This window comes from Rhinatrema bivittatum, chromosome 10 (assembly GCF_901001135.1).
Source record: "Rhinatrema bivittatum chromosome 10, aRhiBiv1.1, whole genome shotgun sequence".
NCBI classification, from domain to species: Eukaryota; Metazoa; Chordata; class Amphibia; order Gymnophiona; family Rhinatrematidae; genus Rhinatrema; species Rhinatrema bivittatum.
Genome location: NC_042624.1, coordinates 9,377,677 through 9,403,651, shown reverse-complemented (window position 1 = coordinate 9,403,651; position 25,975 = coordinate 9,377,677). Strand labels below are relative to the sequence as shown.

Genomic DNA, 25,975 nt, shown 5'->3' with positions numbered 1-25,975 from the left:
CCAGGTTTCTGTTACAGTGATGAAGTCTGGGTTCATTTCTTGGATTATGTCCGATATTAGCATGAATTTTTTTGTTAATGATTGCACGATAATCAGAAAGAAGGTGAGATGAAAATAGGTTTTTGATGTGCTTCATGAGTGGGATGTTGATCAGATATCTGTTTTTGTTCTGATGAGAAATGGTGGGGGGTGGAGCCATGATTGTGTTGTATAGTGAATCTTCTTGGGGTGCTCGAGTGTTTCTCTGGTCTTGGTGTCGTGGCCTGGGTGTGATGTAGTTCAGGAGTATGTATGTAGGAGGATGGAGGCTGACAGGATGTTATGGGACGTTGGGAGGGTCTTGCAGGTAGCTGTACAGTGTCAGGGGAGGTTAAGCTGATTTCAGAGGAGATCCGTATGAGTGTAGTTGCTGGATGCAGCTGGAGTTGTATGGGACGATTACTGGCAGAGTTCTGAGAGAGTGGCTTAGTTGAGATGGGAGATAGTTGGGTGAGATTTAGATGGGTGCTAGATGAAGCAAAGATGAGTGATGGATGAAGCAAAGATGAGTGCTGGATCAATTGCCATGCTGGATCATCAGTGACTGTCTCTGAACGCCACCTGGACCACATCAGATCACCAATGACTATGCTGGAGTAGCAGAGGTCCGCTGCCTCAAGAACCACCTCCCATAGGGAACAGCAAATCATCTGCAATCAACTGGCATGCCAGTCCACCAATGACAATCTCTGAACTCCACCTAGCCCATACTAAACCACCAATGACAACCTCAAGAACCACCTCACATGGAAACTGTGACACAACCCAACTTATGGATCTTTCCTGTCACCTACCAATGGTAAACTGGCATGACAGAGCAGGTGTCAAGGATGCTGATGTCCAGGCATCTGGTTACAATTGGATATCAACCATACTGCGATCTGCACAATTGCCAAGAAGTTTTCCTACTGCACTGTCTTCTAGGGCTGCATGGTGGGAAAGGCTCTATTTTCTAATGTTGTTCCAAGTACGCCCCACTCGGATACCTCTTTTGAGCCATCGCTGGCTGTCTTCTCATGCTAGTCATTTCTATGCATCTCTATGCTGCATGGACAATTTCAAGCTACCAAGTTGCATTTATCATTTTTTGTTTTATTTATTTTTCATAGGGGGTGCTGCATCAACAATTTTTAGAAATGTGGTTCCGCTGCTGCTCTTCCTTTCAGTTCAGATGCTTATTCCACTCAGATGCCTCATCTCTAGATAGATGCTTCTCCCCCTCGTCTCTGCCATCTCTTGACCCAGTACTGACCCTTGTCTCTCCTTCCCATGAGCATTTACACTCCAACATTCCACAGACCTATTCTTGCTCGTCTCTAGAGATGCACATTTGTTAGGTCATTTGTTTTGGCGATATGCACATACCTCGCAGACTTGCAGTTCATGCATAAAATGGAGAGTATGTGCATAACCCGTTATGGAAAATATACGCATACTATCTCTGTTTTACGCATGTATCAGAAGTCCGCAAGGTACACGCACACTGCCGAAACGAATGACTCAATGAGTGCACATCCCTACACTGGTTTCCCAGTGGATGCTGAATCGTTTCAGACTGGCATTTCTCAGTTTTGCTTTTCTTTTCCCTTTTCTTTGCCGGTGGGTGTATTCTCAGCGCTAGTCACTGCAGTTTGCAGAAATGGTGATTATGCTCCTGCTCATCTTTCCAGTGCACATGCTTTGACCACTCGGACGCTTCATCCCTACGTGGACGCTGCTCCCATGTGAATGCCTTGTTTGAGCTACCTCCTCTCTTCCTGTGAGCATTTACGCGCAGATACTCCTGTGAACTACTTTTTCTGGTTTCACAGTGGGCACTGGATGGGCAATCTCTAGGCTTCTGATTTGCATTTTGTACTTTTGCAGGTGAGCTCCTCTTCATCGGTGCTCGTCCTGCAGTCTGCAGGAATGACAGCTCCATTCCTGCTCATTCGTTGCCGCTATTTGTTTGAGATGGTGGATCATCTACAATGCTTCGACCGCTTGCCAGGCTGTCAAATGTGGGTCTTCAAATCTTACTTCAGCTTATGGACCTATTGATGGAATTTGTGGACTTTTGATATATATGCAATCTTGCATTTTATGCAATTACTTTGAAGTCAATTGTAAATTTTTACATGTATAATTGCTTTTGAAAACTTTACTTGTGCTTTGGTTTTTTTTTTTTTTCTGGTTGCAAGTTAGTGCATATTAAAAACACAAAATCTGAATACATTAATTTAAAATAACAGACAGATGGCCACAGTGCACATTTCTTCTGGCATTCATCTTCCTTCGGGTTCCAACGATCTGAGAAAAAACAAATGTTGGAGTTAGAACACTTTCTTCCTCACAACCGTTCCCGGCCCTGTCAACTCTTCCCCCAACCCCTTCTGTTTTTAAATGTAAGTCCAAAATAGCCTTCTATGCCCCTGCGACAGAGCTCATTGCCCCTTGCTGCACTGCCTCCATCCCATCACAGGTGGGCACATCGGCTCTGGCCCCATGTCCAGATCTACATCTTGATAAAGGCCATGCCAGAGGGCAGTATTGTGAAGCATATAGCACATTATAATATGTGCCACTATCTCCGGCGGATACCGTACCACTTCTCCATAGTGGCCAAGGCAGCGTAATTGAGTTTTCAGAATACCAAATGTACATTCTAGGACCACGTTGGTTCTCATGTGCACCTTGCTATACTCAATTTCCACAGCTGTATGTGGCACAGCCAAGGGTGCAAGCAGCCATGATTTGTAAGTGTAACCAGCATCTCCTGCAAAAAAACTTAGAAAGTATATACTATTGTTTTCAGTACACCCCACATAGAGCTTGCATTTTAAATTGTCAGCTAACGCTTTTGGCCTCCATCCCCAGAGAGCTTAATATGTAGCAGAATAGTACACACTTTGGCACTATGTACCAGTTAGCGTGTACTATTCTGCCAATGGTACTGACCCCAGAGAGCTTACATTTACCCACTCCCAACAGCTAACATTTGATGTATAACAATAGTACGTGCGTATGACACCATGCACCAGAAAGTGTGGCTTGGAGAAGAGATGGCTGAGGAAGGATATGGTAGAGGTCTTTAAAATCATGAGAGGTCTTGAACGAGTAGATGTGAATCTTATTTACTCTTTCGCAGAATAGAAGGACTAGGGGGCACTCCATGAAGTTAACAAGTAGCACATTTAAGACTAATCGGAGAAAATTCTTTCAGTCAACACATAATAAAGCTCTGGAATTTGTTGCCAGAGGATGTGGTTAGTGCAGTTAGTGTAGCTGGATTCAAAAAAGGTTTGATAAGTTCTTGGAGAAGTCCACTAACTGCTATTAATCAAGTTGACTTGAGGAATATCCACTGCTATTGCCTGTAGTGGTAGCATGGGATAGACTTAGTTTTGGGGTAATTGCCAGGTACTTGTGACTTGAATTGGCCACTGTTGGAAACAGGATGCTGGGCTTGATGGACCCTTGGTCTGACCCAGTATGGCAATTTTTTATGTTCTTATGTGCACTATTCCACTCTTGGTATCTACCCCAAGAAGCTTACATTTTCAAATTTTAGCTTATGCTTTGGTTTGACTTCTATTTCAAACCTTCCAAGCAGCAGCCACCACATCACCTTTCAGTGAAATTTCAAGCCAGTGCCACCTGCACAAGAATGAAGGAATTATGGCTGCTTTCAGAATACTCTGAGACAATACGGAGGATCTCCCTTTATTGATTTATTTAAAGACATTTATTACACGCCCTTCCTGCGTTCAGAGCGGGGTACAATATGAACATACAGAGTCAAGTGAACAGGGGGGAAGCAATATAAAGGCATCGAGGAAGATGGTTTAATTGAGAAGGGATCACTATCAGGAACTGCACACAGTTTTCACATTCAGAGAGTGGAAATGCTTCTTGTTATGGTATGGCATTTCCCTCTCGTGTGATGGGGGAGAGCAACATGGGTGCAATCAATTGCAGCCATCAAATTTAGCACGCTAGCTCTCATGGAACAAGCACACTTCATCTCCTGCCTATCTGTAAGCTGCAGTGGGTATTGGATGTACCCCTTGACCCATTTCATTATTGCCCTCAGCATTTGGCTGAAAGGCTTTGAAAACGATGGCTGGTCCATGTCAGCTCTACAGCCACTGCATTCTGGAATGAGCCCGCGGCAATAAAATGTAAGGTAGTGAAGCTTGACCAAGCCTAGAATGGCACAACCGCGATCCGTCAGAGCAGAAGTGGCCCCAAACAGCCCTGGTTTTCAGGATATCCACAATAGGCATGAGAGAGATTTGCATACAATGCCTATTCATTGCGGATATCCTGAAAGCCAGGCTTGTGTGACTCTCGAGGACTGAAATTGGCCACCCCTGGGGTTAGAGAATCAGTATCATCTCTGATTTCAAAAAGAATTGCCCTGGAGCTCAGTCTGTATGTCCGCACCCCGTGGGTCTCCTTTAACCCCAGCAGTGCTGTCCTCAGGGTAAAATATCTGTTGCCTGCGCACCCTTCTACGAATGGCTTGAATCAAAGCAGCGTGTTCACTTTTGGACACTCCTTTGGCAATAAAGCATCGTCTTTCTCTCTTCTTCACTCTAAAGCGTCCGCCACTAATTTTCCAAGTCACCAACAATATGTACCAAATCATCTTCTAAAAAAAATTACATAATTCATGTTTGACACAGAGAAATCACTATGCACAGCAACACAATAGATAAATGGCCACCAGAAATGTGATTTAAGCTTTACTTCTGCCCGGGTATTACATTTCCTGCTTTAAAAACCATGCACTAAGATGTCTCCCTGGGCAATGCTGCTCTCTGCATTGGCTTCTGATAGCTAATCGTTTCCTTTACCTGCATCCGCCAAGCATACCATGGAGTTTCCTTAGGCTCTAATCGCCATATTACAGAAAAGAGGTAGGTTAGTGCCAAAAACCCCACACAAACAGGAGTGAAAACCCACGGAAGGCTCAGTGTGGTTTATTGCATTGGCTCCCGTATTCTCTCACTCCCTTCCTGATCTAATCCCACCCATTTAAGGCAGTAACAGCTTGCATGCTGGGAATAAGGTCATGTGCTATTGCCAGGATAGGGAGGAAAGACCATTTTCAAACCACGATTTTTGCACAGATAAATTTGAAGTTAACCACATAGAAGCTTTTGAATATTGTCCTGTGCTTTTAAAAGAAATAAAAAAGGGTAGAGTTTTGGTATTCCAAAGATGCAGCTGTAACAGGGCAAATAAATGCACAAGGAACGTTGGAAACAGGAGCCCGGGGAAGAATATCTGGCAGACACATGAGAAGCAGGGAAAGTAGTCAGGATGGCAATGGGGAACGTGGAAGAAAAGACTGCTAATAAGGTAAAGCAAAGTGACAAGGTGGTTTTTTCAGGTGTGTGAGTGAAAGGAGGAAAAGCAGATGTGGGACTGCAAGACGTAGAGGAGAAAAGGAGGCGTCATGGAAGGTGAGGAATGCAGAAATGCATTAAAGGAGGAGAGGATGAAGAGCTGCTGACTGCTGGCAGGGATACAGACGCAAGACTGCAGGCTCGGTCAGGGAGGAACAGGAATAATCCCAGGATATTAAGCGCTCAGAGAGATTCCGGTTCACTGAAGGATCTGTGGAAATGAGACTGGAGAACAGGTGATCCTAAAAGCGGTAGCACAGAGGGGCTGGAAAATTACAGGCCAGTTGGGAAAAATTAAGGATGGGGAAGCATCTAAACTTCAGGCAGTCTACAGGACCCGAGGCACAATTGCCTACTTAATGTCCCTTCTGGTAAATCCAATCGGATCAATTTCTTTGATTGGGTGACTAAAACATCAGATTAAGGATATGGATTTCAGCAAAATTTAGGATGCTGCCTGTATAGGAGGCTCATAAATAAGATGAACAGTGTGGGAGAGGTCCCCAGCCTTATAGAAACATAGAAACATAGAAACATAGAAATGACGGCAGAAGAAGACCAAATGGCCCATCTAGTCTGCCCAGCAAGCTTCACACATATTTTCTCTCATACTTATCTGTTTCTCTTAGCTCTTGGTTCTATTTCCCTTCCATCCCCACCTTTAATGTAGAGAGCAGTGATGGAGCTGCATCCAAGTGAAATATCTAGCTTGATTAGTTTGGGGTAGTAGCCGCCGCAATAAGCAAGCTGCACCCATGCTTATTTGTTTTACCCAGACTATGTTATTAGCCCTTATTGGTTGTTTTTCTTCTCCCCTGCCATTGAAGCAGGGAGCTATGCTGGATATGCGTGACGTATAAGTCTTCTCCCATGCCGTTGAAGCAGAGAGCCATGCTGGATGTGCATCAAAAGTGAAGTATCAGGCCCATTTGGTTTGGGGTAGTAACCGCCGTAACAAGCCAGCTACTCCCCGCTTTGTGAGTGCGAACCCTCTTTTCTTCTCCCCTGCCGTTGAATCAGAGAACTATGCTGTATATGCATTGAAAGTGAAGTATCAGGCTTATTTGATTTGGGGTAGTAACCGCCGTAACAAGCCAGCTACTCCCCTCTTTGTGAGTGTGAATCCTTTTTTCCACATTTCCTCTTGCTGTTGAAGCTTAGAGCGATGTTGGAGTCACGCCTGTGTATGTTTATTTAATAAGGGTATTGACTCCAGGCAGTAGCCATCATTCTGGCGAGTCACCCACTCTTCATTGGCAGCCTCTTGACTTTATGGATCCACAGTGTTTATCCCATGCCCCTTTGAAGTCCTTCACAGTTCTGGTCTTCACCACATCCTCCGGAAGGGCATTCCAGGCATCCACCACCCTCTCCGTGAAGAAATACTTCCTGACATTGGTTCTGAATCTTCCTCCCTGGAGCTTCAAATCGTGACCCCTGGTTCTGCTGATTTTTTTCCTTAGGAAAAGGTTTGTCGTTGTCTTTTGATCATTAACACCTTTCAAGTATCTGAAAGTCTGTATCATATCACCTCTGCTCCTCCTTTCCTCCAGGGTGTACATATTTAGATTCTTCAATCTCTCCTCGTACGTCATCCGATGAAGATCCTCCACCTTCCTGGTCGCCCTTCTCTGTACCGCCTCCATCTTGTCTTTGTCTTTTGAAGGTACGGTCTCCAGAACTGAACACAGTACTCCAGGTGAGGCCTCACCAAGGACCTGTACAAGGGAATAATCACTTCCCTTTTCTTACTCGATATTCCTCTCTCTATGCAGCCCAGCATTCTTCTGGCTTTAGCTATCGCCTTGTCGCATTGTTTCGCCGACTTCAGATCATTAGACACCATCACCCCAAGGTCCCTCTCCTGCTCCGTGCACATCAGCCTTTCCCCCCCCATTGAATACAGTTCATTTGGATTTCCACTCCCCATATGCATGACTTTGCACTTCTTGGCATTGAATCTCAGCTGCCATATCTTCGACCACTCTTCCAGTTTCCTTAGATCCCGTCTCATTCTCTCCACTCCTTCCGGCGTGTCCACTCTGTTGCAGATCTTAGTGTCATCCGCAAAAAGACAAACCTTACCTTCTATCCCGTCCGCAATGTCGCTCACAAAGATATTGAACAGGACCGGTCCCAACACCGATCCTTGCGGTACACCACTTAAAACCGCTCTCTCTTCAGAGAAGGTTCCATTTACCATCACACATTGTCTTCTGTCCGTCAACCAATTTGCAATCCAGGTCACCACCTCGGCACTCACTCCCAAGCTTCTCGTTTTATTCACCAGTCTCCTGTGCGGAACCGTATCAAAAGCTTTGCTGAAATCCAAGTATATGATATCGAGCGCTCTTCCTCTATCCAATTCCTTGGTTACCCAGTCAAAAAAGTCAATCAGATTTGTCTGACAGGATCTTCCTCTGGTGAATCCATGCTGCCTCTGGTCCATCAATTCTCCGGACTGTAGATAGTTCACTATTCTCTCTTTCAACAGTGACTCCATTACTTTTCCCACCACTGAAGTGAGGCTAACCGGTCTGTAGTTACCAGCCTCCTCTCTGTTCCCACTCTTGTGAAGCGGGACCACCACCGCTCTTCTCCAATCACTCGGCACCACTCCCGTTTCTAGGGATCTATTGAACAGGTCGCACAGCGGTCCCGCCAGCACATCTCTGAGCTCCCTCAATATCCTTGGATGAATCCCATCAGGCCCCATGGCTTTGTCCACTTTCAGATTCTTTAGCTCTTCCCATACATTATCTACTGTAAATGGATTTTCCTCTGTTCCGCTTCCCTCCAGTTTCTTGTTGTGTAGAGATGGTCCTTCTCCAGGGTCTTCTTTAGTGAACACAGAGCTGAAGTATTCGTTTAATATTTCTGCCATTTCTTCGTCTCCCTCCACACATTGATCATTTCCACCTTTCAATTTCACTATACCACTTTGGACCTTTCTCTTTTCGCTGATGTATCTGAAAAATGTTTTGTCACCATATTTTATCTCCTTGGCAATCCTCTCTTCTGCTTGACTTTTTGCCAACTTGATTAATTTCTTTGTCTCCCTCAGTTGATACAAATATTCTTCTTTGTGCTCCTTCCTTTGGGATCTTTTGTATTTCTTGTATGCAGTTCTTTTAGCTTTAATTTTGTCAGCCACCTCCTTTGAGAACCAGATAGGTTTCATTTTTCTTTTGCTTTTCTTTACATTTCTAACATATAGAGCAGTTGCCTTGGCGATTGCTCCTTTTAGATTGGTCCACTGTTGATCCACATCTCTCTCATTTTCCCATCCATTTAGTTCTTCCTCTAGGTACTTCCCCATTTCCTCAAAGTCTGTGTTTTTGAACTGTAAAACTCTGGTCTTTGTGCTCCTTTTCCATATTCTTTTAGTGATATTAAACCATACCGTTTGATGATCACTGGTGCTGAGGTGGGCGCCCACCTTGACATCAGAGACGATTTCTCCATTATTGAGCACTAAGTCGAGAATAGTTCCTTCTCTCGTGGGTTCCAATACCATTTGTTTGAACAAAGATACTTGCATGGCATCCAGTATTGCTCTACTGTTTTTAGATTCTGCAGATGGGATTTTCCAGTCTACATCTGGCATATTAAAGTCACCAATGATCACCACTTCCCCTTTCTTACCTATCTTATGGATGTCTTCAACCAGATCTCTGTCCAGCTCTTCCTTTTGGTTTGGAGGCCTGTAAACCACTCCAATATAAATGGATGCTCCATCTTCTGTTTTTAGGTCTACCCATAGTGCTTCTTCCTTGCCCCAACTTCCTTGCAGCTCAGATGCTTGGATATTATTTCTGACATAAAGAGCCACACCTCCCCCTTTTCTATCCACTCTGTCCTTCCTTAACAAATTATAGCCTGGTATTGCCGTATCCCAATCATGAGATTCTGTGAACCATGTCTCTGTGATAGCAACGATGTCCAGTTCTGCCTCTGTCATTAGGGCCTGCAGATCTGGGATTTTATTTCCCAAACTATGAGCATTTGTAGTCATAGCTTTCCAGGTACTCTCTTTACGGTTATTGCTTTTCCTGTACTCCTTATGAGACTTTAGTTGAGATTTGTTATTCACTTTACTTGTTCCTTTTGCAGTTGTGCCATTGATGACAGAATTATCCATCTCAATGTTTTTCTCTAGAATTACTTCAGTTAATATAGGGAGGGCTTTATGTTCTTGTTGCATTTGATACTGTGTGTGTCTCCTTGTTAGAGGTCTAATTCTACCAGAGCCCACTGTGATCCTGTTTTTTAATGATTTACTTGATGAACTGATTGAGTGGGGGGGTATACTTGTTGGCTTCCCATCTGTCAAGAATGGGTGACTGTGGGACACATGTGTTATCCTACCTGAGTCTACTGTATTTCTTTTTCTTGACTCCTGGTTATTCTTTGGTGTTGGGGAATTATTTTCTGAGTAATGCAATATGGGTGTAATTCTTTTAATTGAAGCTAATTGAGCTTTAACCTCAGTCAGCTCCGTTTTCAAAGAAGAGAGCTGTGCACAGATCGGGCAAGCTCCAAGTCTCCAGATGCTTTCCCTCAGAATAAAGGCTCTACAACAGTTGCATTGGATAGTTCTCATATTGGTTAAGTTTTGGATTGGTATGTCCTTAGCTGTTAACTTACTAATTGATCTTGTTGCTAATGCTAATTTAGACAGTCTATATTAGTAATCTAATCCCAGGGGTGGGTGGGCAGAGGGGTAGGGTGGGAGGGAAACAGTTGAACCTGGGACAAGCAGGACACTTTCTGGAACTTTATTAGTCCTTTAGCTATTAAAGGACCCCCTCAGCACTTCTGTGCCAATATTAACCAGATTATTAAAGAACAGCTATACAATAATAGAAAAGCAGGTATACTGGATCTTAAAAACAACAGTTTGCAAGCAACAGTTACAATTATTGTATAATAACAGACCTAGAGAAAGGTATAAAACACAGAAGTTCTACTGCTCAGAGAGCCCAGATTTTAGTGCAGCACAAAGCAATTAGAGGAATAGTGAAAGAAAACAAGCAGGGGTTTTTTTTTGGTTTTTTTCTTTTTTCCCTCAGAAGAGCACCCCAGAAATTTAAGAGTCTTTTATCCCCCAGAAGAAATTTAAGAGTCTTATCTGCACAGGAACAGAAGAAGGAACCTCTCTTTATCTGCACAGGAACAGAAGAAGGAACCTTGTAGTCTCTTAGAAACTGGTTGAGGAATTAGGGTTTTCCCCCCGGAATCCGGGTTACCTGAAGAAGGACAGCAGCGGATAACATCCTTTGCGACCCCGATGGTGGTAAAAAAAAACAAAAAAAACCGGGTGATTTAATCCCCGCTTCACTGCACGGAGAGGGAGCCCCTGCACTGTATGGGGAAACCACACTCAGTCCCCCAGGATTGCCGACCTCCACCACCTCCTGTGCTGCGGGAAAACGTCCAAGATGCAGCACTGGAACATGAAATTATTCCCTCGGCGGGGTGGGGGGGGGGGGGGGGGGAGCCGAGCTGGAGGAAAAGAGCTGCAAGCTTCTTTCTCCTCCAGTATGCTGGGTCCAGCATCGACAAGGCCCATAGAGGAGCTGGAAACATCGTTGTCTCCGGTTGACCCTGGTGAGGAAGAAGGAAGGATCTTGTCGGCACAGGCGGTAGACTTTCCAGGGCTACTGAAAACCCTAGAAGGGGGCGAGTTGTTTCAATTGCCCCCTAAGTCGGCTATAGAAACCCTGGACAATTTGTGGGACCTGGCAGCTCGCCTCGGACGGCTGGTTAAGGAATGTGAAAATAAATATGAAAGAATGGACTTAGAGATACAAGCCCTTAACTGTAATTTGAGTGGCCAGATAAAAGGCCTCAATAATAGAGTTGGAACAGAAAACAGTGCAAGTTCAATCTGTGAACTGGAAACTAATAAAAGATTACGGAATTCAATCTCAAAGACTTGAATCCTTGGAAAATTACATCAGACATCTCAATTTAAGATTCTTAAATTTTCCACATGCTCTGGGAGAAGATACCCAAAGTATGTTAAAGTTTTTTGTTGAAAATTTAAAATTTGAAGAATCTAAATTGCCTAACTAAAGTCAGAAGAAATATGGAAGAAAATCGATTGGAAGTTCTTGGCAACCTGACAATTTCTTGAAAGTCCTGCAGTGGGGGTTTTAGACCGAGGAACATTGTTAGTGTCGTTTGTGACAGAAAAAGATGTTAGTGATGTTACGAGAAAGTATTTCCATAATATTACTATGGCTTTTTGTGGTCAAGCTGTTAAAAATATTTCTGCATTTTGCTAGATCAACCCAAATGAGGAGAAGGGATTTCTTAAATTTGAGAATTCAGGTATACCTTCGTTTTGAAATACCCATGTAGGTGTGCAATCCTAGGGAAAAATGAAAGTTTTATTTTCACTAAGATTGAACAGCTGAAATCCTTTTTGAATGCCAGGAATTTAAACATCCATCCTATGCAGCAAGATCCCTTAATGCAATCATAAATTGAATACCACTATATCCATTAAGCCAGTTTTTCCTGTTATGTATGTTCTATATATACTCCCTTTAATTTTCCGGGGCAATTTTTTGCTTATTTGTGTTTTACCTCATAATAAAGTATTGTAATGGGAATTCCTAATTGAAGATGTAAGGTGTATTTTGCTTTCTTACATATCTTTTCTTTTTTCTCTGTAAAGTACGATGTATGATTACTTTAAGAAAATAAAATATGAATTATAAAAAAAGAAAAAACGAAACTGGTTGAGGGATAGACAATAGAGGCTAATAAGGGTTCACTTGAAGAAGAGAAAGGACATTAGTGGAATGGCGCAAGGATCATTCCTGGAGCCAGTTGTCAATAACTTTGTGAGTGATATTGTGGAGGTGTGCACCGTTGAATATCCTGGTTAAGTTAGCTGGATATGGGTATCCTGCTAACTTAGCTAGCCGCTTAGCAGCCGAATATTTACTAGGGATGTGCATTCGTTTGCGACGAAATAGGAATATTGCCTATTCAGATTAGCTTTTGTGCTTGTGTTTTTGGAGCATTTAGGATTAGTAGCTCATGGCTAGGGCTACTAACGGGGCAGAGTCTTTGGGCTTGTGGCCTAGAGTGGTGATTCTCTTATACTTTATGTCCCTAGGTCTAAAATGAACCAAGGGGATAAAGGTGCATTTGTGATTGTGTGTGCAGTGATGGGATTAAGTACTTGTCCAGTTGCTAATGCCATTTCTTTCAGTAGGATACAGCCGGCGGCTGGCTCAAGATTTCTGGTCCACTCTGATCGTCAGCTTTGACCAAATATCAATTCAAGATGGTGTTGCATTCAGGATTATCTGCTGTTAGTTTGGATATGAGTCACTTTGGGATTTATTCATTCAGAATCGGAGCTGCTATGTTGGCAGCCCACTTGGGTTTATCTGCTGTCATGATCCAGCGGATTGGGCAGTGGAATTCCAATGCCTTTCAGGAGTATGTGCATCCAGGCCTCTTTTGATGTGTCTATTATCATTAATTGTGTTCTCTTTACAGGTTTTGCATGCTGGGAGCGGAGTGCATGGATCATTGGACATTCGTATGTTGTCTGGGCGTATTTGCATGCTTGAAAGCATCCTTATGGGGCCCACCTGAATTTGTCTCAGTGTGATGCAAGTGTACATTGGTTGGGGCATAGAGGGATGCATTGGGATGAACTGATCCCTTGCCTGCATCATGGACTGGAGTGTCTTGATCAAACGCATGTGTTGATAATCCACTTGGGTGGGAATGACTGGGGGGAAAATGGCGTGCAAATGCGTCAGCATGGTTCGGAAGGATTTATTGTCCATTTCTGTGTTGTTACCTGCTGCTGTAATTTGCTGGTCTAACATAATTCCATGGCCTGTTAAGATGGACAAGAGGATCTGGCATGTAGTTGAGCCAAGTCCAATCAGGAACAGGACCCTACCTCCAACCCAAAGTTACAAGGAAAGACACCACCTTGTCAGATCCTTTCACATAACCTGTCCACGTAGAAGGGGCTAAAGATGCTCTGAGCAGCTTCCATGCTTCTGGGAACCAAATTTCCATAGGAAAGGAGGTACCAACTCTCCGAACCAATCCGCCTCTGGGGCAAGCTTCCAGAACAGGTACCACTAGCAATGAGAAAGAGAATCAGCCAAAATGTTACTTTCCCCTGAACATGACGCACCCAAGCAGTCACATTCAACTCCATGCAATGGAGTACAAACTCATGTAAGCATTTCACAGCTCTATTAATAACCTCAACCACATCTAGGTTATTGTACCAGAAAACAACCTTTTTGTTACGGAGATGCGAACCCCACAGAAATAATGCACCAACTATTGGGAACAGCTCCAAAAAAGTAATATTTTTTGTGGTACCCACTAACTTTCATTCTTCCGGCCAGGAAGCAGCACACCAAGATCCCTGACAATAAGCGCCAAAGCCAAGCAAACCAGCAGCATCCATAAAAATCTCTAAATCATGGTTCGATACTGCACTAGATTGCCAAAATGAAAGACCATTGAATTTCCTGAAAAACAGATCCCGAATACTTAAATCATCACGGTTCATTTGTGTAACCTGAATATGATGATTCTTCTTCTTCACACCAGACATCGCAGCTGCTAACCTATGCAGAAAAACCCTCCCCATGGGAATAACCCAACAGGCAAAATTCAAACTTCCCTCTAAGGATTGGATCTGTTGCAAGGTCAACTTTTTGCAGCATAGGGCTCTCCCAACCATTCCTCTCAAACTGATGACCTTCTCAGAGGGCAAATGCGAAATCATAGCAATCGAATCAAGCTCAATCCCCAGAAAAACTAGACAAGTGCATGGCCCCTCCTTTTCCCCCCGCAATAGGAATACCAAAACTGGCAGCAATCTCCAAAATGACAATGCAGTAGATCAGTACAATCAATCGAATCAGCCCAGCCCATGAACAAGAAATCATCTAAATAATGAATATTTGATGACCCAGACTGCTGTTCTAAAACCCAATGAACAAAAGTACTAAAAGCTTCGAAGTATGCACAAGAAATAGAACACCCCATATGCATACATTTGTCAAAGTAAAACGAATCATTAAAAAGAAAATCCAAATGAGGAAAGCTCTCTAGATGAACAGGCAAAAGACAAAAGGCAAACTCAATATCCACCTTGGCCATCAAAGCACCCGGGTCACTGCATTGAATCAACCACACAGCCAAACCAAAAGAAGCATAACACAACGCACACAGCTACCCCCAGGGATAAAATCATTTATGGAACTGCCTTTGAGAAATGACAAATTATGTATTAATCAAAATTTTTCTGTGGCTCCTTTTTGAGATCCACCACCAGAGGCGACAAAACCATATCTTGAAAAGGCAGTTCTACAAAAGGGCCCACAATACACCCCGATTGAATTTCACCCTGCAGCTTATTGACAACAACATGTGCCATTTTCCGAACAGAAGGACAATTCCTCCCCCCCCCCCCCCCCCAACACCAGCTGGTCCCATAAAATCTGAAAACCAAACAAACCCACAGAGCAAAAGCAGCATGATGTCCACCTTTGGATAAACCTCTAACAATGGCAAAAGTGCAGCTACCCACACCAGAGTAGGAGCCTGCTTCAATGACTCACTTGGAAGCACTCTTCACTGCAGCTCCCACGAGGGCTCCATCACTCAATCGCTTGACACATTTAGAGACTGGGTGACCAGCCCCACAACTAGAGCACACATGCTGGAACTTACAATCCAGGAAGTTACAAGCAAGTTGGTTAAAGTGCCAGCACGTCAAGTGGACTGGTTCTGGTTTTACCCGTGCCAGCTGACGTGGGACCCACTCGAAAGGGACGCCCACCGGATCTGCTAACTACCCCACCAGCACTACTTGATGAAACAGCAGGGACCTTACTATTCATATCTGTCAGTGATAAGCCGACATCACGGGTGCCCCAAGACAAACTTGTTCTCCTCCATGCAGTCATGTAATCACTCATAATTGAGCCAAAACCAACCCTCATACTCCTTACTAGCGGCCAAAATAGCATCTGCATAAGCCATCAAAGGCCCGTATTGGGTACTATCATGACGACCCACTACACTAGCTAGCCGCAAGGACCGAATCCAATTGAGAATGTTCCACGTCACCTTAGAAAATCTCTCCACCACCCCCCTTTCCTCTTTTTTCTCTTTTCACTTTCCTCTCCAACCCTCTGAGAATCGAAAATATCAGTATACTTCCTCTGCCTAATTTTCTTTCTGAGGGACCTAGTTACCTCCTCCCATAATTCTGAAAGAGACACCAATGCTGCCCCCCCCCCCCCATCTACTCCTTTGTCACCAGGCCCCACACCGCCAGCTGCAGAATCGTGCAAAGAATTCAAAGAGGAAGAAAAAGAGGAATCAGATGAACTTGACCTATCCCATTTCTTCCTACACTTAGACTTATCCCATCTCTTACTTCTAGAAGAATCACTAGTTTTATCAACAGGAGACAGTTCATCCATGACAACCCCACTCCCTGACAAACCTGCAGCATTAGGAGCCGAACCCTCGCTCACCCGTCGAGATACCGATTATCTCACCATCATGCCTTGCTTGGTACGTCCTCTCTTATGGACTGGATTGAAGGACAGGTGATGGCCACTGCTGACACAGGATCACTCCGCCATCCTTCAGCACCAGAGGGACCTGGACCATCCACAACTTCTGCAGCAGTCTGAGCCTGTGAAGAAAAAGCAGCACTTGAAGCAGCCAGACCAAGCAACCCCGATGAGCCAAAGCTCCCACAAGCTGCCCGTGAAGTATCAGGAGAAGAACCCCATCCCCAAGGAAAACCAGATGAAGGCCGCCACAAACCCGGACAAGAAGGGCCAAACGGAACCCTTGAATTGAAACCAGGTGGCCAATAACCAGCCTGGCTACCCCAATTACCCCCAACTGGAGAAGGCAGTCTCCCTAGGAAACAGGGCCCAGGCCAGAGCACTGCAGGACCATCTCCAGCAGGATAGTGACCCAAAACATCCCAGAAACCCCTCCAGTTCATGCCCTGCCCCATTCCCCAATCAGCAGCTGCACCAGCAACAGAGAAAGCAGCTGCCCATCCAACATCATTGCCTTTACGTTCAGGTGTGCAGCTACTCACTCAGGTGAAACGCTGCTTGACAACCCCTCACACACACACACACACATCAGCAGTACTACCCCCCCCCCCCACACACACACACACACACAGGCATCAGGAGAGAAACACTAGGTCCAGCAGTAAAAGGCAAGTCTGCCTGACCACTAGCAGAGGCTGAAATACCAGGACACTGACTCCCCAACCCTAGCCAATCCAGCATCATCAACCCCCACCCCCAAGCTAATAGAATAGCAGGCCCGGCCTCTGCTTGAACAGATTCAACTGCTGCCATCTTCCCCTCTGAAGCAGTCGATGCGGGCTCCTGACTGCGAGCACGAGAACGTGCACCACGACCTCCCCCACCATCGTGAGAACTCCCCCCCATTGACGCCGGCACCCGCCGTCAGGGCAGACTCCCCCTCCCCTCCCAGATGTGCCACCACAGGAACTCAAACCACTTCCCAAATGCACTGGTAAATCGGGCTTTCCTCCACGCTCGGAGGGGTTGCCCGACACACTCACCAAAGGCAAGCCCTGGCAAACTGCTCTCACTCCAACTGTGCACACCAGCCTCCCGTCGACCTCCAGCCTCCACAAACATGGCCGCCTCAGAGTCCATTTTCCCCAGCACAATTGATCACATTTTCTCAGGACGAATACAAAGCAGAGATGAAAGGGGCGGGATTAGGCAGTAGCACAGAGACGGCAGGCAAGGGTCCCTGACTGCCGCAAGTGAAGGAAAAAAAACATCCAACTCCTCCCCTTCCCTGTAAGCTCTGTGCCCTGGGAGCCAATCAGCTCTCACCCCTCCGTGGTTTGAATATAAACCACAACGGCACCGTGCACTAACCGACTGGAAGATTGCAGTCCACATCCCCCATAGCCCCCACCCCACGCTCACGAAGTGAGCCTGGTCCCCATATTACTATGGGCAAGTAGATACTCAACCTGCCTGCCCATCCATTCCAACTAAGGAGACTAAAGGGAGGAGCAGGCTAATTGTGCAAGGGCTGAATGAAGAGAAACAAAGTAACCAGAGACCCTGAGGTAGAGGAAACTCTTAAAGAGAAGAGTTAAGGTTTCTGGAACTGAGATTCTGTTTGATGCTGCATCTCCATGAAATGTCACGGTCACTATGTTTGATCCTGAAGACTCTGCAGTAAACTTGAGTCTGGAGAGTGCTTTGTGTATGTGGCGTGCTCTCAGCCCAATAGTGGCCCTGCAGTGGCAGTTTCTTCACTTTCTTAACCCTGGTTTCCTCTCTTGCATTTTGAGCTAGTGCACTGTGGATTTATAACATCCTAGCTCGCTCTGCTTTTACCAACATTTGACTGTTTTGAATGTTACACCCTTGATACAACTGGCATTTCTTTACTGTGTGTGTGATGGTACCACAGCGTACCTCTGCTACACACAGAACCAGTAGAAACAGAAGGAAAGATTAGCTCAAGGGCAAAACATGCTCAATGAAAATTGATAACCCAAAGGAAAAACAAGGCAATGGGAGTCACTGGGTGGAGCTCCATGATACGTAGGGGCCGGGTACTATACCATCCCCCCTCCAGCCTTCTAGATAACCTTAAAAGTGGGCCAGAGGAAGAAAAAGGGGGTGACCAGCCAAGGTAGAGCAGGAAGGTTGGAAGACTTCACATGGGAAAAAAACACAGACAGGAAGAAGCACTTAGGAAGCCATAACTGAAAAGCAAATCTCATCAGCAAGGCAGAAAGCACACATCAGGCAAATGCAGAGAGGATTTGGGTGTATGGACAGAATTAGGCTTTTGTTGTGTGTATGTATGGTTTCATGACTACCCCCCAACTATTACTGGGGCTGAAATAAGGGTAAGAGGTTACTAGGGTGGTCCTGAGGCAGAAAGAGAAGGGAGAGGGCACCACTGCATGCCCATGACATGATGTAGCAACAGACAGACAAAGATCTGTCCTAAAGGAAGGCTTGGATACGGACACTTGACAAACATTTAATACTGTTTCTTTCAGCAAAAAGGCGGCTTTGGAACGAGGAGTCATGTGATAAGAGTAAAAGGGCAGACACAGGAGTAGGCTTCGAAAATCTCTCTTTACAGAAACGAACCACCTCCAAGGATAGGATCTGACTTCAACAAAGAATGGGATAAGCAAAGGAGACCTCTGAAGGAATGATAGGGATTGGAGAGCTGAGTAGTTGGGGTGGATGGGCAGAGTAGATTGGCCAGTTGGTCTTTTTCTGCCATCATGTTTCAATGCTGAATGTGTTTAGGTGTACCTAAATAGGGATATATTCTTTTTATTTTAAAACATCCAGTATAAATATTAATACATATGTAATTCTAGACATACATCTAGGAACATCCATTTACACATGTAGGATATCTGCTCAGACAGTTGAAAGAAATCTGACCCATCTTCATAAGCAAATCTTTACACTTCAAGGGAAATAGTGGTTCTCAAAGTTACTTAAGAGATACATTTCATCTGCACGTGGCAGAAGCTGTCCACCACATAAATCAATATTTCACCCTAAGCACATAGCTTTCTTACATAATGCAGGGAAATGAAGGTAAAACGTAATACAGAAAGCCAAGAGAGCTACAGATGGCCCCCACTGGCTTATTTAAAATGTATTGACGACCTTCTCCTGGTGCATTTGCAGAGCTGCCTAAAACACCTGTGCACACACACTAATCTCTTCTGCAGATACACATGGGTGCTTCCTTTATTTACATTCCTCACTCCTCTCCTTCTCCAACAATTTTGCCTCATCAGAATGCTGGTTGCAAAGATGTTTTTAGCTCACACTTCTGAATACTGTGCCTTAAATCTGGTACCAGATAAAACTTTTAGTATAGTCCCAAAACACTTTTAAGGTATTTCCATTTGGAGAAATACAGCATATGGAGAATTATGGAAGGATGTAGTTAAATAGTAGCATAATAAAACTACAGCAAATAAAGAGCAATTGGCCCATCCAGTTCTCTCTCTCTTGGAAGCCCAATGTCACTGTAGCACTGCTGCTGGGGTTGCAACCATGGTTGCTTCCAGCAGCGTACTCTAACCTTATTGGAAGTCTAATGTAGTCATACTATTGATGCTAGGATTGTAACCATGGCCAATTCATGCCAGCAGTTCCCCCCTACTTCTTGGAAGCCCTAATGCTGTTATGGTTGTGACCACAGCCACTCCCATGCGGCTTTCCCCCAACCTTCTTGGAAGCTTGATGCAGTCGTCCCTCACTCTCTGTCCAATTGCTTGTTCTCTACAAAGCTCGTTTAGCTACCGTTATGTTTTATGTGAACCGATGAGATGTTCCCAATGTTCATCGGTATATAAAAGCTTATAAATATATAAATAATAAATAAAATACATAAGATTTTCCATACTGGTTCAGACCAAAGGTCCATCAGACCCAGTATCCTGTTTCCAATAGCGGTCATTCCAGGTCACAAGTATCTGGCAGATTCCCAAAAGGTCAATAGATCCCATGTTGCTTATCCCAGGGATAGGTAGTGGATTTCCCCAAGTCCAATTTAATAATGGTTTAAGGACTTTATTCCCAGGAACCTTTTTTTAAACCTAGCTACACTAACAGCTTTCGCTAAATCTTCTGGCAAAGAATTCCAGCAGAGCCATAACTAAGCAATTTGGCACTTATGGTCAAATGAAAAGATGTGCCCCCCCCTCCCCATCTGTACCCCTCTTCCCTGGCTGCCACACCCCCACCATTCACTCCCTCTATGCCCCTCCATTCCCCTCCCCTGGCCTCCACTATCAACATCCCCTACTCTCCCCAACCACCAACAGCCTCCTCCCCTCCCCCCCAGCCATGCTGCCCTGTGCCCCTCCCTCTACAACCAATAATTGTCCCCCTCAAACAAAAGATCCTGGTGTCCCAGAGCCTCCCACATAAGATAGTGAACAAGTGTGACAAGATGCTGGCTACAGCCAGAGGGATGCTGGGATGTAAAGGACGAGGCATTACCAGCAAAAAATAGGAAGTACAAGTACAAATACTGGTGAGACCTCTCCTAGAATAGTGCGTTCAGCACACATCTAGCAAACCTGTCATACCAAAAACAGCAACAGGGGCCGACTGCAGGAAAATATCAGCCCGGGGGAGTTTTTCACAACCAGATCCCTAGGTATGTGACCCCCTCCTGCACTTTCCCTTCAGTAGCTCCCAAAAGGATGTCAAGCTGACCCTTCAGAGGTACAACATGTGACCTGGGACAAGGCAAAACTAAGCCAATATCATCTCCAACATAAATTTCACATTTTTCCCTAAATTTATTTTTTATTTAAAAACTTTTCTGTACCGTCATTGAGTAATGCACCTTCACAACGGTTTAAAAATAGGCACGTAAATGTTTGGTTTGGTTTATAAATTATCTAGAAGGTGCCAATACATTTTTCAGTTACATTTACAATAATATAATCTATATGGAAAGTGAATTGGTATTTCCATGTATGTGATTAATAGGATAATGAATAGAGCATGCCCTAGATATTGGGGTTAGTAAACTGAGTTGCAAGCCCTCTTCCACCCAGGCAATTGGTTGGTCCCCCACAAGCTTGGTTATCTCTCTCATATATACATCCTGGATTCCTGATCTGGTGTTAGTCTCTTGCCAATCAATCAGCTCTTGAATCAGTTACCAAGTAATGAGGCAGTCACATTGCCAGCCAGTGTCTGGCATATGCGCACACCAGTGGGCCCAAGGTTAATATGAGTGAGCTGTAGGTTACATGTCCGATACCAACTAATTGTATTTATTGATAAATAATGCCTTAGCATACACCCTACAATGGGTTTCTAACTAGTCTACAATAGCCATTCATCATGCGTGAAAAATTTTAGAATATTTTAACTCAATTATTTCAAACACTTACCAACATATAAAATAAATACAGATTAATAAGGATTTTTTTTAAATTTATTGCAGTTTATAAATACATAAGTTTATTATATAAAAAGCAAAGACAGCAGAATCATCACATCCAATCATGTCATAAAACAAATATCAATGTATTCTTTCATGAATCTTCTCTCTAGAAAGAGAGAGATCATCATAACTACAATAAAATATCACTAATCATATGAACAGGTGCAGTTCACATTACAACCCAACTTGAAAAATCTATATTCAAATTCTGGAGTCACCTCAGCAAGAAAAACAAAAAACAAAAACAAAACACACACACACACACACACACTTTTCCCTGCTAAACAATTTGTGAAGTAACACAAATCCCTGAAAAAATAAAAATACTCCAAGAACCTTACCATAACATACAAACAGCACTGACTCTCAGGACTCAAATAACAGTAACCTTATGAAAAAGCAGCAATGCAAATTCTAACCCAGGCCCTAGAACATTGATACACTACCTACTGGGGTTACAGAAACACAAATTATGCATTTATAACAAATTTTACATGATAAAGAACATTCAAACTGAACTGCTACAAATCCCTACAGAGAAACTACATGCTAGCAAAAATACTGCACTTCAGTCACACACAGGTAGAACCACAGACCAACCCTTACCTAATTCAGAAATAAGAGACTACAAATTAGAAATAGAAACATGCAAACAAAGCCGAAACAGAAAGCCTGAGAAGCCAGACTCTAAACAGTGGAATTCTAAAGAGAAAAATACTAAAATATGGCATATTCCAATTTAAAAAAAAAAAAAAAAAATTAACTTTTGTCCTTTGATCTTTTTAATTTTCTAATCAGTTGGTCCCGGTCTTTTTCTTCCACTTTCACCTTTTCAGTCTTTTCATAATTCTTTCTCTAGGATCACTCTTCTCTTTTGGGCAGATTTTAAAAGGTATGCCCACGACGCGCATGTTATAAAATCAGGGGTCGGCGCGCACAAGGGGGTGCACACTAGTGCAGCTTGCGTGCGCCGAGCCCTCGGGGAGACCAGCTGGCTTTCCCCGTTCCCTCCCTTCCCCTACCTGTCCCACCCCCCCGTACCTTTATCTCACAAGTTACGCCTGCCAGAGACAGGGGATCGAGCGCTAGAGGCCAACTGCCGGCACTCGATCCCCCAGGCCAGTAGCCTTGCAGAGGTCTCTGGCCATGCCCCCACCACGGATGGACCGACCCACCACACCACCCCCAAACTGCCCATTTTTTGAAGCCCCAGGACTTATACTCGTCCCCGGGCTTTAGGCCCGGTGTGCATAAATCCTCCTGGATTTACACGCATAACCCTTTGAAAATCTGCCCCTGTTTCTTCTCTCCTTCCTCTCTACACACACACAAGTTCATGCTTTCTCTCATAGACTCCCTTAAACAAGCTCTCACTCATATGCTCTACCACACACAAAAGCTCATTCTCTCACTCACACACAGAGGCTCCCATTCTTACCCACACATCCACCCAGGCCTTGTGAAATATATGCAGTGTTGCCTTTTCATATATAAGGCTTTCAGGATTGTTGTGGTATGGGAGCTTTTTTACATTGTAATGGTAATTCTGTTTATTCATGGCTTTCTGAGGGCCAAGCTTACACTTCTAATTCCACAGGAGTTCAAGAATCTTTTTTTGCAGAGTTTTCTGGTTCACACCACAGAAGTGCATGTAAATATGCATGTTGTGATATTTTTGCTTCAGAAGACTGTACTTTTGAATGTTCTTTGTCATGTAAAATTTGATACACATGCATGTGTGTGTTTCTGTAAAGGGTGTGTGTGTGTGTGTGTATGTGTATGGGTGGGTGGTGTGAGTGCAAGGTTGTAAGGTTTGCCTAGGGTACCTAATACCCTTCCCTATCCATGGATTTCTGGAGTGGGTGCGGGCGTATCAGTTTTTAAAAATATAGATTGCAGGAGGGAGCTGGGCTTTATTTGATGGGCCAGAGACTGAATGAATGGGGGGGGGGGGGGGGATGTTAAGTCAGTAATTGTTCACAGAGGGCAGCACAAAAGCTAGCAGGGGCCCTGCATGCAGCAGAGAATAGCCTTCTCCTTCCTGATCCAGCTCTATCTGGGCAGTCTGTAGGGAAACAGGAGGACGGGGGGACAGCCAAGAGCAGACAGGGCACAGAGCAGGCCGAGAAAGCATCCCCTTCCTTTACTGGGATGGGAAGAGGTGAGGCAAGCATGGACACAGCAAAGAAACAGAGCCACTGTAATCCAGCCCTTCCCCTGCTACTGCTTAAGCCCCTTCCTTCCTGCGCTGCAGCTGGAGAGGACACGAGTTCAGCCTCTCTTTGCAGACTTCTGTAAGTTGTGGTCACACATTCTGTATTTGGTGAGGGTTTGCTCCGGTTTCCGTGTACCTGACCAACATAAGGGACGCTGCTAACACGGAGCTTGCGTACTGCAGCTTGCTCTGCTTTTCCAATATGGGGTGAATCCCAAGGAGAGATATTTAACGACCCAATAAGTGAGACTGAAGGCCAAACGGCGAGACTTCTCTGGTGCCGTGTGTCTGTCATATACGTCCGGAAAGATTTTGTATTATATTTTGCATAAGAAAGAAGCAACTCACAATGATATTTAGCTTTCTTTAATTTCATTTATATTGTAATTCTTTAATTCCCCACACACAATAAAAACTAACTCCTTTCATCCCCTCTTCCATTCATCATCCTAGGTGCTCCCCTTCCCCCAGCTCCTCCTAGGACCTTTCCTAATAACAGAATTTACATGAAAAATGACTTTCACAGTTCTGCCTTCTGAGGTAAAAATATCACAACAGGTAAGTTATATTGACCTGCACTGCTGTTGGGTCACCCAGGAAACCTCGCAAAAAAAAAAGACACGTAGTGCCCGGATGTTATTTGGCCTATTGTAACTCGTATTGGGGCTGATGCAATAAAAACCACGGAAAGCGGACGCTGAAAAGTCAGCGCCCGCTTTCCTAACGTGCGCATGGCACCCACAAGGGAGGGCGCCGTGCTATAACCAAATTAGGGGGTTGCGGCTGCCGGTTATGAAGAGCAACGCCGTTTTCATTACTGGCAGATGGCAGGTTATGAAAACCAATGACGAGTTTACTGGCGTCCGTCTTCATAACTTGGCGGTCTTCTGCGGTTTTTTTTGTTTTTTTACTTAACTACAAAAAAGCAGTTTTTTCTGCAGGCATTAATCGCTGAGTGCAAAATGTGCGTCAGACGCACACTTTTTTTTTTTTTTGCATGTGGAGTGAATGAGTAATAGCCTCATTCGCAGGCATTTGCATTGTGATGAGCGCTAACTCATTCACTCTGCGTCTGACGAGGGTTAAATAGGCACTAATCTCCCTATTGCATTAGGGGTGGATTAGCACCTATTTAATCCGCATAGGCGTGCAGGTTATAAGGTGCACTCGGCTGAGCGCACTGTATTGCATCGGCCCCCATTAGGTGTGGGCTTGGCCATGAATAAACAGAATTATAATTACAATATAGTAAACCTCCTATACCAAAACAGCACTGACTGACTGCACTCAAATCTACCTATGAAAAAGCAAGACTGCAAATATTTCACCAGGCTCTAAATCACCAATACACCTCCTGTTAAGAAACAGGACAAGCCAAGCTGCTATAGATCCCTCCACAGAAAGCACACACTCGAGAACGCCACACTACCTCTTCCTGGCATCCAGTGCCCTTCCTGTGAAGAAATACTTTCTGAGGTTGATTCTGAGTCATTTCCGCTGGTGTTTCATTCCTAACAGAAAAGCTTAGGCAGAGATGTGTAATAAGGTCTAGTAACATCAGGGCAGACACCCAGGCTCTGGTAGAACCGCATTTTAGGGACATCAGTATTGCTATTTTAAACAAATCAAATCCAAATTAAAAGGTCAGCCTACCTCATGCTGGCAAGGTTATAATTATTCTCAGTAAAGCTTTAGCTTACTATATAGAGTAGTCACAAGTTAAGTTTCTTTTCCGGTCTCCCAGCTCCTATGATGACTGCCCCTGTGAGACATTTCCCTGCTGGCTGATGCCCTTTGTACCATGAAACTCATGGCAATGGTTTCACCACACTCCCATACCTCCAGCACTCTTGCTCCCCAGGACTCCTCCCAGACCTTCGCAGTCTTGTTGCCCACTTGCCCAGCCTCATCTCACTCCCTTCTCACACCCATCCCCAGTAGTCTTGCTCGCTCCCCCCTCCCAATGTTAAGGTCACACTTACGTCCTCCTGCTGTCGCATTTTCCCAGGGCCACAAACAGAGCTTCGGCTTGCAGCTCCCGGCCGTCCTGGTCCCACACATGCATTCTCAGGCACTGCTTTTCGCATGAGGTAGAAGGCGGGACCTTGCTTCGAGCCTAAGCAGGTCCCGCCTTCTGTCCCACGCTGCACTGCTCTGCATCAATCTCAGGGCCTGACTTGCTTCTCCAGTGCCAGTTAGCCCCATGGTGATGAGGATCCCCGTCACAGCTTACTGCTTGGCCCAGCAGCCCCAACACCCCTCCTTCTCTTGGGCACTTCTG

The 25,975-nt window shown here is 44.6% G+C and overlaps 1 long non-coding RNA gene across 1 annotated transcript; it reads right to left on the bottom strand.

Moving 5' to 3' along the window:
- Positions 1 to 870: 870 nt before the first annotated feature.
- On the bottom strand, positions 871 to 25,764 carry LOC115100437. The gene is made up of 3 exons (XR_003859061.1): positions 25,677 to 25,764; positions 16,004 to 16,143; positions 871 to 2,328 (listed from the first exon to the last, which is right to left on the bottom strand). It is a non-coding gene; the product is annotated as an uncharacterized LOC115100437 (long non-coding RNA).
- Positions 25,765 to 25,975: the final 211 nt, after the last annotated feature.